The following is a 12,689-nucleotide window of genomic DNA, read 5'->3' on the forward strand; positions in this document are numbered from 1 at the left end:
AAGCAAAGCACATAAGATTACACAAGAAGTCCATGGCAGAATCTGGGCTCCAACCTTGGTTTGTTCCACTGTGAACATTCATGATTTCCCTGTAGGCTGGTGTGACTTCACTGCTGTGTAAAAACACAAAAAAGAGAAGAGAGGGCCCAGCGGGGCTCTAACTCTCCCGCTGCCAGCGTTCGGTAGTCTCCAGTCGCTTCCCCCACCCCAGGGAGATTGATGGCGATGATGAGGCAGGCAAAGGAAGGAACGGAGCCAAGCCGGTTGGTCTCAATTGCAGTTTATTCCAATCTCCTCTCTATACACTCCCGTCTCTCTCGTTGCTTCCTCCCCATTCTCGATCTCTCTCTGGATCTTCTCATATTCCCCTTTCTATCCTGCTCGCTCTCACTTCTTTCACCTCATGCTCTGCTTATGTGTGTTCTCTGAGTCTGTCTCTCTGCATCTGTCTCTCTGTGTCTGTCTCTCTGCTTCTGTCTCTCTGTGTCTGTCTCTCTGTGTCTCTCTCTGTCTCTGCTTCTGTGTCTTCTTCCTGTCTTCTTCTTCCGCCTCCTTCCTCTGTCTCCCTTGTCTTCTTTCTCCTATCCCCTCTCTTCTATCTCCCCTCAGTGCCCCACAGTCTTAGTTTATATAGCAAATTACATAGGGTGGTGACACAAAAGTGGGTTTAACATCAACAAAGAAGGTTAAGACCATTTCTTGAGGAGATTAACAAAATCTCATCTAAGGAAATCTCATCTAAGGAGATCCACTCAAGGGTGGGGGTCCAAACAAGGGTGTGTTAGGGTGTGAGGTAGTAATCTACTTAAATAGTTATAGTAAATCTACTTCTAATATTTCTAGCAATGTCATTCTGTATGAGCACAGTAAGTGATATAAAGTTTGGTTTTTCCTGAGGGCATCTCCAGACCACAGTCCTCAGGCCAGGTTAATCTTCCTAACCCCAGCAGGATCCTAATCTCATCATTACTTTTGGATCATGACAGCATTGTCCATGATCATGCCCTCAACTTATATTTGAGTATTGTGGCACTTTGGCCTGGCCCATTTCGATGCCAGGGTAGCACATAACTCACCGCTTGCCCTGGATCCTTCCTGTCCCTCGTCGGGATCCTGCTTTTGGGGTGCTAGGAACTGAGGGCAACTTGAGTTAAGAAAGCAGATGCCCAGGAGTAAATATTATTGGAGTCAACCAACTCCCAAGTTACAAGCACAATATTGTCTTCCTGTGTCCATACAGAAAGGACATTGCTTTAATGTAAACTATGTTCCCTAAGGCAAAGCTAAAAGGACAAACCCCATGTTCTCCTACAATTGCCATCTAAATAAATGTCATTAGAAAACAAAAGACAGTCAGGGCGAGAGAGGTGGCTCCATGCTAGGTAGAGACCTCACCTTGCATATGTGAGACCCTGGCTGCAGTAACAGTTCCTGGCAGGAGATGTGGAGTCAGTAGAGAGCAGGTTTTTCAACCCAGAAGCAAGTGACAATTTTCCTTAATAATTTAAACAGCAAGAACAATCTGATGAAATAAATATTGGTAGAGATTTTCTGTTAATTAAACTGTGTTCAAAGAAGAGCGGCGAACCACCAGCTACATTCACAAAGAAAAAAACTAACAAAATGAATCAGAAATAAAAGGGGAGAGTTCACAACGGCACAGAAATTCAAAGGATCATTAGGGATTACTATGAAAACCTTTATGCCACAAAATTGGGGAACATAAAACAAACACATAAATTTTCGCATTAATAATTGTACAAGGCTGAAACAAGATGAAACAGAGAACCTGAACAAACCTATTAATATCAATAAAACTGAAATTATAATAAAAAGTCGCCCCTGAAAACAAAAGCTCTGATTTACTAGCTAGATGGGTTTACTAGCAAGTTATTCCATTTTTTTTTAATTTTTTTTAATCACCTTGAGATACACAGTTACAAAGGTGTTTATCGTGATCAGGTTTCATTCATACAATGTCCCATCACCCATGCCTTCACCAGTGTCCATTTGTACATTTCCCATCACCAATGTTCCCAGGTCTCCCCCCTGTCCCCTCCTTCCTTTGTGTGTGTGGGGGGGGGCAATATGGTTTGCAATACAGGCACTGAACGGTTATCATGTTTGTCCTTTTACCTTCTTTCAGCACTAAGTTCTTGCCCAGAGTGATCATTTCCAACTATCTTTGTCACAGTGGTCCCTTCTCTGTCTTAGCAGCCCTCCAACCACCTCCACTACCACCACTTGTGGCAAGCTTCCAACTGTGGATCCCCTGGCCCTTGTTTCTACTGTCCCTGGGCATCAGTCTCATTCTATATCCCACAAATGAATCCAATCATCCTATGTTTGCCCTCTCCTTCTGACTCATTTCACTCTAGCTAAGAAAGTCTCCATGTCCATCCAAATTTCATAATTTTCCTGGTAAATTTGCTGCATGGTATCCCATTGTGTAGATGTACCACAGTTTTTTTTTATTCAGTCATCTGTTCTCGAGCACTCGTGTTGTTTCCAGCTGCTGGCTATTGTGAACCATTGAGCAAGTTCTTCTAAACCTTCAAATGAAACCGACTCCCAATCCTTTTTAGGCTATTCCAGAAAAATGAAGAAACAGGAGTCCTTTCAGATATTTCTATGAGGCAAACATTACCCTGATACCAAAGCAGATAAAAAAAAAACCTATAGCCCAATATTTCTAATGAATATATGCAAAGATATATACTCTGGATCTCAATAAAATACTAACAGAAGCCAACAATACATCAAAAAGATCACATAGCATAACAATAAGGGTTTACCCCAGGATGGTCGAACATATACAAGTCAATGTAACACCTCATACAATACAAGGAAAAATTAAAACCATGTGATCATATCAATCGATGCAGAGAAAGCTTTTGACAAGGTCTGACACTGTTGGAGGGGGGAAAGGAAACACCTCAGTAAAACACGTCAATAAAATAGAAGAAACTTTCCTCAATAAAGTTAATGCCATTTACCACAAACCCACAGCTGACATCATACTCAATGTCCATCACACTCAACTGAAAGTGTCCTTCTCAGATCAGACCTAAGAATCCCAATTTTCTTCAAGGTAGCAATGTACTATAAAACAAGGCTCCCAGAAGACAGCAACGAGTCTCTTGCCCCCGCGCCTGGCTGTCTTCACTGAGGCCAGTCGGAGCAGAGCCCTGGCAGCCGAAGACCTCCGGAACCCAGCCACAGCCATGCTCAAGGCCTCTCTTCACATGCTCGGACGAGCCTCATGCATGAAGGAACCGGCAGAGAAACCCAGGTGTGTGGCACCCGAGGCTGAGATCTCCAAGTCTGCTCAGATCGGGACTGAGCCTCCTCCAAAACGCCCTATTTTCCAGTAGCTTGGCAGCTACACTCACAAACCTGGCACCGTGTAATCCCATCAACAGCCAAGATCCAGAGACTATAAACAATGCTCCCAGAAGCACACACGACCTCTTATAGTCTAGTCTCCCTCTCAGAGAACCTGGCAAGGTACCTAAAGCATCCTATTTGCACAGCAGAGCCTGGCAAGCTCTCCATGATGTATTCTATATGCCAAATACAGTAACAATGATGGGTCTCATTCCACTTACCCTGAAAGAGCCTCCAATGTAGCATTGCTGGGAAGAACGAGTAAAGAGAGGCTGCTAAAATCTTAGGGTTAGGACAAATGGAGACATTACTGATGCCCGCTCAAGAAAATCGATGATCAACCTGATGACAGTGATACAGTTATACAGTGATAGCAATGTACTAGTCTAAATAAAGTGCTTTCACAGTTTCAGAGACAATCCAGTATCATAGCTCTGTATGTGTGTGTGTGTGTGTGTGTGTGTGTGTGGTCAGTGTGTATTGGGTGTTGTGGTGAAAGTTCTTGTTTTCCTTGTTCTCCAGATGATGCAATGGCTAAAGCTGCAACGGCCATTTGTGGTACTCAAAAGACCCATTTGTGGTACTCAAATGGCCAAGAAAACATAAAAGCACATCACCTGACATCCAGGGCTATGAGATCACAGGTTTCCAGAATCACCTGCTGATGTAGGGCGGTAGACAGGGAAAGGCCCTCAGCAATGGAACCTAGGTCAACAAGATTCCTGGAAAGAAAAGCTCTAAGGTTGATCCACCCAGTGGATATGGATAAGACCTTGAGTAGCAGACCCTGAGGAGATTTGACCCTCCCCATGAAGGAAATTCCTCAAATGGGGGAATGTAGGTAGACAAAGGAAGCCCTCTGAAAACCCCAATTGCCTGTTGTGAGAATCCCTTTACGGAAGAACTCTGCTCCCTCTAAAATTCTTTTTGGGTCGACTGCCACGACTCCAACTTAGCCTTGAAAAAGGAAGCACAAGCCAGAATGTATGCTCTCTCTCTCTTCTCAAGTCCTTACCGGCCCTACAGGTATCAAGGCCCAACTCCATGCGGGGCTTGGAGCACACTACCAGAGTGAACTCCTCATCCGTACACACTGGGAGATCTGGCCTGAATTAAGTGACACGAGACTGCCGCCTGCAAGGTCCTTACATCATGATCCTGACCACACCAACTGCTCTGCAGGTGCATGGAATCAAGACCTGTGTCCATGCTTCACACGTAAAAGCTGCCTCCCCCTTTGGAGACAGAATGACACCGACCAGTGGCAGGTCTGGATAATGGAAGACGACCCCCACAATATAAAGCTGAAGTAAGTGGCTCAAAGGAACTAAGGGAAGGGCACAGGTTACTCTGCTTCTGCATGATCGTAGTGACTGAGAGCTGCAGAGCGAGCTCCTTACATGCCCCAGTTTGGGCACTGGGCACTCTCTGATCCTGAGACAAGCAGAATTAACCTTGATCTGTGCCGGTTATGACCCACACTGGGACATGTGTTTGTTCAGGGACGTACCAAGCCTGTTGCCTTGCACGTAACCCCTTGCTTGGCCCCTTCCTACTTTGCCAACTCCAGTCCTCCTGAAGTGTGTTCTAACGGTAAAGTTTGTGCTACAGGAATATTGTTATAGGAAGAGAGCTGGGAATGTCAACTTGTCACCCTGATCCCATCCCCCCGGGACACCTAGTACTTCTGCTTTTGCTCCTGACCGTGGGCCTCTGCATCCTGAATAAGTTGGAGTCTTTTGTTAAAGGCAGGATAAACACAGTACAGTTGATTGTTCTCAGGCAGAAATACCAGAAGCTCCTAAACCTGGAGAAACTACACCTGAGTGGCCAGAATGAGGGAGATTCCTCATTAGGAATAACAAAAGGGGGGGAATGTGAGGACCCCCTTGGCCAAAGAACTGCCATGACAGGCTCTGAGTGCCTTAGGCCTTTTCCAGGAGCAAGAAAAGCAGAAAAACCAGATGCTTTTGTCAAAGATGACATCCCCGGAATAAGATTAGGTCTCCGGAAGGTAACCATCAGGAGGTAGGGCTAGATGTTGTAGGCCAAAACAACAAGAAGAAAAAAAAATTGGTGTACTCTGCAGGTGATAGAAATTTGCTGAGTAATGCTGACTTGCCAAAATGAAAGCATAAGAACTTGCTGAACCTAGTGCGCAGGGTCCTTGTTGAAGCCCGCTGTGACGGCGGATACTCGGACCCCAGCTAGCTGGAGCCATAAATCTCGAGACGTGATCTGCATTATAGGCTCTTTTCTCTACCCTTATGTGACCTACATTATCCGCTCTGTTCTCTATCCTTGAGGGGTGGTCGACTCCGGACTCTAACTCTGCCTACAAACTTTTCACCATAGAAGAGTGGTCTTGATTTGTGTATGCAACTGTGTGGTATATTTTGTTAACTTGCTGCCCCTCATGTCCCTAGATGCTCCCAAAACAGGACACGTTTTCCAGGAAGAGAGGTCCTCCTTCCTTACTCCAGAAGCACTATTGGAAACGCTCATCATTGTTCCCTCCATCTCCTTGGCAAAGGTAGGGGTTCAAGCAGGTAAATTCAGTCCAGCCCCCAGGTTTTCCAGAGGAGAACGGACGGAGAAAGAGGGAATGTCTTGTTTTCTCTCTGTTTTAAGTCTGGAAACTTTCAGCTCCCTGGGGTTAAGTCTAGCTTAGCAGAGTCAGCCTGAGCAAAGGAGGCTAAAGCCCGAATAAATCAAATTTCAGAAAGAGAACTGGCGAGCGAGTGAGAGGAGTTTTGCTTTAAGTGGGTTATATGAGTTCGTTTTTTTAGGCTGGTTGACACTCAGTTTCTATTACTTGCAACCAAATAGTCCAAGACAATAAAACCTAGGCAATTTAGAGTGCACGTATAAAGAATAGAGTGCTATGAGAAAGGAAAAGAAGGTAGTTAGGGAAAAGTTCGTAAAAGGCAAAATGCAAGAGGAGACCTAACAAACAAACAAATGTCCACCTGCCTCCTCCTATCCTAATCCCCAGCCCCCAGAATATGAAATAAATGTGATTTTAGGAAAGGTTTGCCTGGAAGGACACAGTGCAGGTAACGGGCTAGAGATCTAGGCAGCACGGATGCTGATATGTCAATGGATCCACCAACAATGCCAGAAACAAAGGGAAAAGGACAACTCTATGTAAAAGTGAAAATACTTAAGTGGATCACGCCATGTGAAAGTGGGAGTGGGTTACTTTGCTAAGGACAGGAAACTTGAACCTCCCGGCTCCCCACCTACAAACACTGAAGTAGAAAAATTTCCCCTCCCCAAAAATCTACCAAACCGAACCATATGCTATGACTATCTTCCCATTTAAAGTACATCTGATGGGGCCGGAGCAATAGCACAGCGGGTAGGGCGTTGGCCTTGCATGCGGCCGACCCGGGTTCGATCCCCGGCATCTCATATGGTCCCCCAAGCACTGCCAGGAGCAATTCCTGAGTGCAAAGCCAGGAGTAACCCCTGAGCATCGCTGGGTGTGACCCAAAAATAAATAAATAAATAAATAAATAAATAAATAAATAAATAAATAAATAAAGTACATCTGAGATGTCTGTGTTGCAAGCCATAATGCCCACAAGTAGAGAGAGAGTATGGGGAATATTGTCTGCCATGAAGGCAGGGGGAGGGTGGGAAAGGGAGGGTATACATGGGATATTGGTGGTGGGGAATGTAAACTGGTGGAAGGATGGGTGTTTGATCATTGTGTGATTGTAACCCAAACATGAAAGCTTGTAACTATTTCACAGTGATTCAATAAAAATAAAAATAATTTTTTTAAATAATAAAGTATATCTGAGATAAACACTAATTATATCAACAGGAGACTACCAAAGTAACCTATGCTAATCAACTTATCCTTATTCACACAAAAAAATGAATGGTTATCCATGGATTACCAAATACCTGGGGGAAACCATACATGAAAAATAAAAATTATACAAAAATAATCAAGAGAAAAAAATCTTTCTGAAAGAAAATAAAACCACTCTTAAACAATGGTTCTAGAAAGATTCAGATATAAATTATATTCATACAGGAAGATAAGCTCTGATTTAAAAACAACAAAAACAAAAATAACTAAAAAATAGCAGGGAAATTTGGGAGATCAAAACAATAATTGCCAGAAGATAAAAATATCAAAATCCCATGGAAGGGATTTTGGTAGAAAGGCAGTACTGAAAAACAACCAAACTCTGGAAAAAAAGATAGCTTCTACACAAACACAAAAGATGGAGAATATAATAGTAAAAATATGCTCAACATATATAGCAGAAGGCACAATATATTACTAACAGTTCAGAGGAAAGAACAAAGAAATCAGAGGAGGAAATAAAAAACTAATAAAAATGTCTGAGTTGAAAACAATTCCTAGAACTGAAAGAGGCAAATAATTGCCAATTGCTGTTTACTATCAACAAAAGCTGAGATACATCCTGCTAGAGAAAAACGTTTTAAAGTTTCAAAAGTTAAAAAATAAATTCAAACCGGATTGCCTACAAAGGAATGGACTTAACTTGATCTCAAATTATAAACTACCATTGGTGCTAGAAATTGCTGATGCAAATCCTTTGAAAGGAAATTTTATTGAGACTTGAATACTTGAATACTCTACCAAAGACGAATCAAGTGTGAAGACAAAATGAAAACACTTTTCAGTGTTTAAAGGGGCCAATATTTTATCTCCCAATTACTGTTTCTTGAAAATCACTAGAGAATATCCAACAAAATAATGAAGATATTCAAGAAAGAGGGAGAGGTGGAATACAAAGCAATGCAATTAAGACATAAGTGCAAACTTTTCAAGTCTTAAATGGCTGAGTTCAGAGAAATATATATTAATGAAAAGTAGAAGAACAAGCCAATTCTTCAAGAAAAAATGCATATTTAAAAAAGGGATTTGCTTTCATTGAATAATGCATTCGAAGTAGGAAATTTTAGGACTGAGGTCCCTTTTTTTTTTTTTTGGTTTGGGGTGGGGGCGGCTGGGAGGGGATGCCAAGTAAGCTGTGTGCAAGCCAGGGTCTTACCCACTGTATTCTCCACCTCCAGGGGTTCATCCGTTTAAAGGGACTTCCAAAAGAAGACAGATGGATGGCCAACTGGCGCATGGAAAAGTGTTCATCATCACTCATAATTAGGGAAATTCAAATCAAAACAGTGAGATATAATCTCATGCCTGTGAGCATGGAACATATCAAAAAATCTGGAGCTAGAAAGATAGGACAGTGGGTAAGGTGCTTGCCCTGACCTTGCACATGGCCGATCCAGGTTCAATCCCTGGCATCCCATAAAGTTCCAAGAGCACTGGCCACAACTAATTCCTGAGTGCAGAGCCAAGGATAATCCTTGAGCATTGCAGGTACAGCCCAAAAACAAAAAACAAAATCTGGCAATAGCCAGTGTTGGCAGGGTTGTGGTGAGAAAGGAGCCCTCACTGGTGGGAATGTCTTCTAGTTCCACCTTTACGGGAAGCAATATGGGATTTCTCAAAAAAAATAGGAATTTTGGCATATGACCCAGTGATACCACTTCTTCGTATCTATCCCCCCAAACAAAAAAATATTCATTCAAAAGGATATATGCACTATGTTCATTGCATCTAGTACACTAGCTAAGATCTGGAAATAACCCAAATGTCCAACTACAGATAAAGAGATCAAGAAGTTATGAGATATATATGTATGGAATATATAGATATAGATATAGATATAAACGGAATTCTATGCAGCTCCAAGAAAGAATAAAATCATGGAATTTGCACCAGTGTGGGATGCAATAGAGGGCATTATGCTGAGTGAAGTCAGAAGTAAAAGACAGACAGGGTCTGGAGATAGCACAGCCAGTAGGGTTTTTGCCTTGCACACAGCTAAGCAGAGTTCGATTCCCAGCATCCCATATGGTCCCCTGAGCACCACCGGGAGTAAGTCCTGAGTGCATGAACCAGGAGTAACCCTTGTGCATCGCCAGGTGTGACCCAAAAAAAAACAAAAAAAAAAAAGGAAAGCTATATGAAATATTAATAAATTGAATATTCTATATATATAAAAAGACAGATACAGATACTCTCTCACACAGAAGACTTACAGATACACAATAAGGCAGCAACAAAGGTCCAAAGGAAAATACTGGGAGACTACTATGTATAATTGAGATTGGAGGATGAGAGGAAAGGGTCCTGGGGTCCTTGGGGAAGACAGATGGATACAGCTGTAGTGTTGGAATTATGTTCCTGAGAAACCACTATCAATAGTATTGTAAAATTAAAAAAACAAAAATTTTTTTTTTGGGTCAAACCCAGCGATGCGCAGGGGTTACTCCTGGCTTTGTACTCAGGAATTACTCTGGCAATGGTTAGGGGACCATATGAGATGCTGGGAATCGAACCAGGGTCAGCAAGGCAAACACCCTAATGGTTGTACTATCGCTCCATCCCCTAAACTAAAAATTTTTTTAAATAAATAAAAGTTAAAGACATTTAAAAAAAAAAAGGAAAGCCAGAAATTGTAAAACAAACTGGAGGAAAAAAGTTCCCACCCAAACATGAAGTTAAAGAAATTGTATTATCCCTACAATAGAAAGTGGCCATGATTTAGAGTTTATGAAAGAAGAATTTTTCTTCCTGCTACTGATTACCTGCCATAAGTTTGCATTACCTTTCACTGAGTTTAATTCACTACTGATTTTTTCAAGCTATAGTGACATCCTCATCACAGTAATTAAAATTAAAAGCAACACTCACTTAAGCCTTAAGATTCTAAATACACTGGATGTATCAGCCAGGTTAGTCCTTTCAGCATCACATAGTGAGCTAAGAGACATGTGCAAATCACATGCTGATTACCAAATCCAGGCATTTTGGTTCCAAAAGCCTAGTTCATAAAACCGTCCCTAATTCCGCTCAAAATGCTCGATTACTTTATAATAATTATACTAAACCTGCAGATCTCAAACAAGCAGACACAGGTACAATGATAAGAAGATATGAATTGCATAAAATTAAGCAATGTAGAAATCAGAATCAAAGACAATGGAGAGGAACATATAAGCTGTTTTTGTTCTCATTTAATATAGAAGTAGGGGCTCGAGCGATAGCACTGCGGATCGGGCATTTGCTTTGCACGTGGCCAACCCGGGTTTGATTCCCAGCATCCCATATGGTCCTCTGAGCACCACCAGAGTAATTTCTGAGTGCAGAGCCAGGAGTAACCCTTGTGCATTGCTGGGTGTGACCCAAAAAGCAAACATATATATGTGTGTGTGTGTGTGTGTGTGTGTGTGTGTGTGTGTATATATTAGCTTTCTCTGTTATACATCTTTATTGAAATGCAAAAGTCACTATATATAATTATATGCAATTTAAAATAATGTTTTGAAACCAGCAGGGAGAGTTGATATGAACTTGAGCTAAATAACTCCGATTTCATAAGTAGCATGATGGCTCATTTAAGAGTTTGTAGTAATTGTGAAGTGTCTAATTTTAATATAAAGTGTTTAATTTTCATATTAAATATGTAATACTATATAACTGCTTCATGTGTAAACTGATATAATTTATATGCTAACTCAAAAGAGCTTAAAAACAGGAGTTGAAGCTGAGGGAGAGGGAGGCAGGGGTAGTTCCAAAGACTGGAGCCCCAGATTTGATCCTGTCATCACATGGTCCCCAACTCCCAAGCACCACCACATATAACCCCTCCCAAAATAAATCTTACATTTATTTAAATACAACATTGATCATTTAAAAACAACAATACGAAGGCGAGAAAGATAGTTCAGTGGGCTAGAACACGTGCAGTGTATGCAAGAGGTCTGAATTTGGTTTCCCACTGCGAGATCATCCCTCCACCCCACCCAAGCATCCACAAACAGATGTCACCCTAAAACCAGGGAGAAACAAGGAAAGAAAAGAAGTGACAATATCAACAAAATACTCAGAATACTGGAAAGAACACGCAAAAACTAAAACTAGAGAACATGAGAGCTGGGGGAACTAGAAACCTTGTTTTTAACCCTTTGAACTTGTATTGAAATTATCAATATTATTTTACTATGAAATAACTACACAATACTATTAATAGCAGTAAACTATAAAGAAAGGATGCCTTCTCCCTGCCAAGAATACAAAAAACAAGGCTGGAGCAATAGCACAGTGGGTAAGGTGTTTGCCTTGCACACAGCCGGCCTGGGTTAGATTCCCAGCATCCCATACGGTCCCCTGAGCACCGCCAGGAGTAATTTTTGAGTGCATGAACCAGGAGTAACCCCTGTGCATTGCCGGGTGTGACCCAAAAAAAAAAAAACATTACTTTAAAAACATATACGCATTCATGTTTATTCTAGCACTGAGTACAATGGCCACTGAGTACATGGAAACAGCCCAAATGTCAAGGAGAGATGAGTTGATACAGAAGCCAAGGGACATAGGTACAATGGAATAATATGCAGCCATGAGAAAATAGGTAAGGGAGCTGCAACTCAGATGAAACTGGGGCACATCACATCAAACATGTCAGAGGGCGGAAAGCCATATCTAAACCACAATAAAATACTTTTGATTGAAAAGAATCATTTTAAGAGAAAGATGATTTGTCTCTTAATTCCCTCCAGATACCATAACGGACCTTAAGAACAACCAGAGTTGCAGGATCAGTGGCAAAGAGAGATACAAAGATAATGTCTAAAAAGATTCCAGAACACGGACCTTGGATTGTTTCCACATCATTAGAGACTAATGATCCACCTGTACGCTAAAAACTGAAGACACAGTTATCTCAGGGGCATCACACTCAACATGGGCTCACACACACGCAATCCTCACGACACTTGAAAGTAAACCTAAACTTGAAAGTGTACCGTTCACCGACCAGGCGCAAAGTCTGCTTAGCTGCAACTTTTCCAGGCTATGACAGGGCAGTCATCGTTGAACTGTCAACCAGCGCCATCGTTTAAGCTAATCATGTCAATTCTCAAAATCTACCCTACCCTCCAAATGCTCCGAGATTTCTGTACTGATTTACACGCAGCGATTTCTGTTCATAAGAGAAAAGCAATCTCAACGCATAGTGCTAGATGTAGAACATTTTGTAGCCGGTTTTAAAATGAAACATCACAATCTGCTACAATGACATTAAACGGTCCCCACAATAAAGATTTTTGAAATAAAAATACAGAATATACAGTTTGGGTTATCTAGCTACAGACGCGCACAAGCAGTAGGTTTAAGGGGAGGGGAAACACTGAAATTTTCCCTTGTACATTTCTCCTCTTATTAGCAACCAGCATGTATTATG

General features: G+C 41.7%; 1 protein-coding gene across 3 annotated transcripts in view; it reads right to left on the minus strand.

Moving 5' to 3' along the window:
- Positions 1 to 12,689, minus strand: part of EPM2A (EPM2A glucan phosphatase, laforin) — a 128,805-nt gene that overhangs the window by 97,667 nt on the left and 18,449 nt on the right. The window lies entirely within an intron of this gene.

The sequence above is a fragment of the Sorex araneus genome, chromosome 4, assembly GCF_027595985.1.
Source record: "Sorex araneus isolate mSorAra2 chromosome 4, mSorAra2.pri, whole genome shotgun sequence".
NCBI lineage: Eukaryota > Metazoa > Chordata > Mammalia > Eulipotyphla > Soricidae > Sorex > Sorex araneus.